The sequence below is a fragment of the Miscanthus floridulus genome, chromosome 7 (genome assembly GCF_019320115.1).
Source record: "Miscanthus floridulus cultivar M001 chromosome 7, ASM1932011v1, whole genome shotgun sequence".
In the NCBI taxonomy this organism is placed as follows: Eukaryota; Viridiplantae; Streptophyta; class Magnoliopsida; order Poales; family Poaceae; genus Miscanthus; species Miscanthus floridulus.
In genome coordinates this window covers 50,193,687-50,199,686 of record NC_089586.1, presented here as the reverse complement: position 1 = coordinate 50,199,686, position 6,000 = coordinate 50,193,687, and the positions used below count along the sequence as shown (strand labels likewise).

At 45.6% G+C, this 6,000-nt stretch overlaps 1 non-coding gene and 1 pseudogene across 1 annotated transcript; one reads left to right on the top strand and one right to left on the bottom strand.

Annotated features, from left to right (window-relative positions):
- Positions 1–1,098: 1,098 nt before the first annotated feature.
- LOC136465497 (uncharacterized) overlaps positions 1,099–6,000 on the bottom strand; it is a 45,634-nt pseudogene continuing 40,732 nt past the window's right edge.
- LOC136468346 (small nucleolar RNA R71) lies at positions 5,437–5,543 on the top strand. The gene has a single exon (XR_010761848.1). It is a non-coding gene; the product is annotated as a small nucleolar RNA R71 (small nucleolar RNA).

The window sequence follows — 6,000 nt, the reverse complement described above, 5'->3', positions numbered from 1 at the left end:
TGGCATGAGGGGGTGCATTCCCATTCCTTTGCCCCATGTTCTGCATGTTCTGGGCCATCTACTGAAGCAACTATGTATGCATCATCATCAGCTGCTCCATGGTGACTGGGGGAGGTGGTGGCAGTTCCTCGCCTCCCTGGTTGTTCCTCCTAGTGTTCACCATCTGTAGATGCATCATATAAGTCTCACATGTCCAAGCATATAACTCTTAAAAGATACTAGTGTAACAAGAGTAGGTGTAGACAAGAGATATATGTAGGGTATACAAGAGGATATTTGTGCTGATTTTTCCGGCGAGTTGGACATCAGCAGTGCAGTAAAACGAGCATATCTCACTCTCTTTTATCATATGATTGCGTATTTTACCTTTCTAGAAATCCTATGAAATTCTCTATAGCTTTCATTTAGAACACTTTTCCAGATTCTGACGTTTACTTAGTCAAATACATACTGTTCCAGAATTCCGACAGCACAGAAACCTCAACTTACAATAGCTGTATCTCACAATTTATAATAGGTATTGAGGTGATTCTGAAGCCAAAAGGAAGATGTTGAAGTCTACTTATCTCCATAAAAATTTCATGATCATTAGACATCTCGATTATGAGATATGAACTGATAAAGACAGACTGCTCCGAATGATACAAAATGGACAGCATGATAAAACGAAACCCAACTATTTATTCATAATATCCTTAAACCTTAACCTTAACTGAATGACCGTGGACATGCCCACAAGTCATCACAATCATATCAAAGATCAAAATCAAACATTATTCATAATGATAAACATCCAACCATGCAACTAACACTTGTCCAACCATTAAAAGAAAGAAACTAAATACTCTCTCGCGTAACTACGTGTGTTTATTACATATTTTTAAGACTCTCCTATGGGTACGGGTCAACATTGGTCCTGGTGCTAGGGTCTCCAAACTCTCCTCTATTCATTGGGGCGACTGAGCAAGTACTCCTGGCTCTTCCACATCTGAACCTCCTAGCTGCTGCTTCAGTGTAGCGTTTTCTCAGGCCAGCTGCATGTAGGCCTTCCCCATGACATCAAGCTCGTCCAGGGTCTGATCCAAGTCAGTGTTGATCTCAGCCAAGCACAACAAGGTAGGTCTCAACCTCAAGTTCGCCTCTCCAAGTGGTGCAGCGATGTTGCATGTAGACTGTCCTCTCCAAGTGGCGGTTGCGGTTGACCATCAACGCCTGTCGAGCTGCATCCCTAATGACGGCCGCACATGTGAGCCATGCAGTGGTGGCGTGGTGGATGTAGCGCACCCGAGTCCCCTCTCGAATGTACACTTCTGTCTCCCAGAAGCCGGTGTAGTCAGGGTGGGTCCAATGCTCTGTCCTGTACTGAATAGTGCCTCCAGGGTGGTAGCGATGTACAAGTGCGAGAAGCCTGGGGTGGTAGTAGGCATCACCCTCCAAGTCGTAGTGGATCTCCGCAGTCCATCCCTGAGCCAATAGTGCATTGTGATCATCATCACTGTCATCACCCCCATTTCCACCGTCTCCTCCATCATTACCACCATCTCCATCGTCTCCACCATCTCCACCGTCATCACCTCCATCAGCATCAGAATCATCAGAGTCATCTCCATCGTCAGGGTCACTAGCTCCCTCCTGGCCACCTTGTTCATGCTCCTCCATAGGATCCTCCTCAGACTCCTCTATCTCAATGGGCTCCTCAAACATGGGTCCCTCTTCTGTTTCTTTAGCCATTGGATCCTCCAGCAAGTCCTCCAAAGGTTCTCCCATGGGCACCTCCATAGGCAGTTCCTCCTCCTGGTTCCTCAGAGCTTCCACCAGATGTGTCGGGACATGCTTGCCCAATGTGAACCTGGTCCTCCTGGTGGGCATCAGGATGGTCCTCTTCCGTGGGGTCTGCTTGGTACGGGCCATCTACAAGAATGAAAAGGTTGAGTATTAGAACAAAATAATTTTTGGCAACAGATAAAGAATAGAATATAAGCAAAAAATTTATAGCAAATTAAAGGTAGTAAAATACAGATAATGTGATCCTAAAAACATCCATTTCTAACTAGGTTGTTCGTCCTACAGTCAGTTATAGCTTTGATACCAATTTGTCGCACCCAATTTTGCATAGCAAAACCAAGTACTCATATATGTATGCCTAGGATGTCCAAACACACACATATATCACAAATTGCAATAGTATCAAAGTAAAGTACTTATTACATCGCATATCTCATCATAAAGTAAATACAAAGTTGGCTCAAAGGCAATATTATTACAATCACAGTGGAATAACTAGCCCAACTGCCACAGGGACTCTAACTGGTGAACGTCTCCCTAGTAGTCCTGGACATCCTCCGGAAACTCTTCATATCCATTATCTGTTACCCATCCGAGATTTTCATTGGATGTAAAGCAAGTGTAAGCTCACCATGCTTAGCAAGTATATCAAAGGGATCTATGAGGCTCAAAAAGGCTTGACACTGTTTGACTGCGGTTCGCAATTTTAGTTGATTAATTTTTTAGCATCCTGATTCACTACTTTAATGAACAGTCCCAATTCCCAAGTGATATTAAAGTATCATCAAGTTTATCTCAATTCCCAACCATACATCATCCACAGTAACCACTAATCTCGAAGGATCTAGACCGCTCGTATCCGTGAGCACGACTGTTATAATAGGTTAATTATTTCTATAGAAATTGTACATCTTTACCCACCGAGCTGTGATTCCCAATGCCGAGGTTCGCGAGACCCACTACACCTCTTCCTAGGAAGTGTGGCAGAGTTTCACTATGAAACCCTTAGCTGGTTGCACTAACAGGTCATAGCTACAAAGGAATGGCATGCGTGGGCATCGCAGCACGGTGCACACCCTAACAGAAAAAGGAAAGATACCCTCTTACCCCTTACTGGAGCTACAGATGAGCTAGTACAATCTAGTTAATAGGTTAAAGTCAGAGCCATGTGACACTCAGGGTTGTATGGTCCCTCCTAGGTTGCCACTTCAGGATTAAGTCCTTATGGAGAGGCACCAGAGTACTCAACCCCATACTCCAGCCCCCTATCTGTTGCTAAAATGCTCCATTTTATCACATTGCATATAGCCTTTAATCATGTTTAACAATTATTTCATGTTAAGCGTTGCAGCATCTATCCAAAATGCCTACCCAAAAACCCCATGTATCAAGCATATGTGGTACAAGTAATCATCTAGGTAAAGTCCTTAAAGGCATTTCAAATTAAACACATGCATGAATGTAAGTGGTAATAGTTCATAGGTAACAAGGGGCCTTTGGTACACTTGCCTTCCTCAAAGTCATCCTGGGAGTACTGCTGATCCTGCTGGGGGTCCTCAGTCACCTCAAATGGCTCACCCTCTAATCGTGATCCAATCATCAATCAAGCATCATACCAATCATTACATGCATACAAGATAGACTTCCATTAGAATAGTACACCAAATAGTGAAAACATAAGTTGAAAAGCTTACAAATCTATTCTATGCATTGCTACGAATACGTGAGCGAAAGAATCTCTCAAATCAGACTTAAAACGTGAAAGTTATGCATGAAATAAGATGTAATGACATTTCTGTAAATAAACTGAACCTATTTTTGAATTAAAACAATTAAAAATATAAATTCTCATGGTTATAGGACTACGGGCATTAAATTTGGAAAGTACAGGGGCCTAACCGAATAAAAATAGGACTGAAAAATAACTACTTTGAACTAAAATGGATTGCGGGTTGATTCTGAGAAAACCAAAGGGCCTTTCTGAAAAATGTGCGCGGCTGTCTGTAGTTTGGTCCTGGCTGTTGACTGGGCGGCCACGTGGCGGCTTCTGGTAGACGTGGTGCACCATGCATGCGTGGGCGCGCTGACATGGGTGCTGACGCAGCTCTGTGGATCGAGTCCACAGCCCACGGTGGACCAAAACGGTATGGGCTAATCTGGGCCGCCCGTCCAGATCTGACAGTGTAGGCGTGTATGGGGGCAGTGGGTCGCCGAGGAAGAAAGACCCTACGGCGGCGCCATGGCCAGGGACAGCTGGGGTTCGCCGGTACGGCGTTCTAGGGCGTGAATCCAAGAATGGAGGGTACTAGGAGGATGGGAAGCTCACCGGGAGTCGGTTGGGGGTGTTCTCGGTGTTCGGGATGGGCTCCAGAGGCTTGGTCGACAGCGGCAGAGCTCTGGAGAGAGAGAGCGTGTGAGTGAGGTTAAATCCGAGCATGGAGTCACCAAATCGACGAGAGGGAGGTACCTACGGGCGTGGGAGGTCATGGTAGAGCTTCGAGTGGCGTCAGCGTTGAGCTCCGAGGCATGGGCGATGGAAAGCTATGGCGGCGGTGGTTCTTGGCTATGAGGAGAGGATGGGAGAGGAGGCGGGGCTCGGCTCGGAGTTTTATAGGCCGGATGGTGGGGGAAATAAGGAAGGGAAGCGGGGAAATCAGGCGGGATTGGCCGCCTGCCATAAGCGGGTGACGGCAGTGGCTTTCCATGCATGGCCACGCCATCGGTGGCCGAAGAAAGGAAAGCACCGGGCGGTGAAGAACGGAAAGGCTAAGGAAGAAGAAAGGAAAGAAGAAGAAAGGCACTGACAGGTGGGTCCCACGGGACAGCGAGGGAAGAAAAATGGTTCGTGGCGTGCGGGCGATGAAGGCCGAGCTAGCGGGCGCTGTGGGCCGGGGCGCCAAGCTGTGCCACACGTGGTGCATGCACGGGAGAGGGCCGGTGCGGCAGGCTGGGCCATGTGCGGTGCCATTGTGGGCCAGTGCGGGCAGGTGCAGGGCAGGCCAGGCACCGGGAAAAAGAAAGGGCCGCGCGGGAGCAATGGACAGGAGGAAGGGGGAGGCGCGGCTGGGCCGCCAGCGGGCCAGCGCGGGAAGGGAAGAAAAGGGCCGATTCCTAGAGTTGGGCCAGAATGGAAGAAGATGAATTTTTCAAAATCAAATCATTTTCCAAATCTATTTTCTCTATTTACAATTTTAAGTCAAATTCAAATGTGATTTGAATTCAACTTCAAATCATCTAACCCTACACTCATCCAAAAAACCATATGCTTCGGCATGAATGCAACAATCATTGTTTCTAATCCTTATAGTGTATTTTATTTATCCAATTTTTATTATTTGGCCTAAGTTAAAAATATCTAGAAAATGTAATAAAGGTTAAGAATAAATTGCTAATTTGTAGTAGAATTTTTGGGTGTTATAGACGTCCATCTTGGTTGATAGTGCACACACCTCATCTGGTACTTCTTCGCTCTTATTGCATGCTTGAATACTTCCTTGAGACCAGCCTTGATTAGAGGCTACCTTTTCCATAAGGGTTTCAGCTTTTCCAAGGGCGAGTGACATAAATGATCCTCTAGCAGTAGCATCAAGTTGTTCATGAGCTTTCTGAGTTAATCCATGATAAAAGCTTTGCATGAGCAACCAATCTTCCATTTCATGATGAGGACAATCTAAAATGTATTCTTGGAAACGTTCCCATGCTTCTAGAATGGTCTCTCCTTTTTGCTGTTGGAAAGTAGAAATCTTTCCTCTTAAGGCATTGGTGTTGCCTATAGGAAAAAACTTTGCTAGAAAGGTCTCCGAACATTTTGCCCATGTGTTGATGTTATCTTTGTTGGTGTAGAACCACTGCTTCACTCTTCCCACTAGCGAGAATGGAAACAGGCGGAATAGTATGATGTCTTGAACAACGTCCTTAATGGTGATTGTGCTGCTTGTCTCCAGAAAATTCTAAAGATAAGCACTAGCATCTTCATGTGTCTTTTCCGTTGAATGGAGTAGCTTGCACCATGTTGATGAGGCTTGGCTTGAGCTTGAACTCAAGGTTGTTGGTCTTGAGTGTTGGTCCAGTGCGAATGTTCTCATGCTTGGAGCAGAGAATTCACACAGAGTCTTGTTAGCCATAGCTTCAGAAACTGGTGTTGAGCTTCCTCTTGATTGATTTGATTGTGATTGATGGAACTTGTTGATGAATTAGAACCAATCCTACAATACC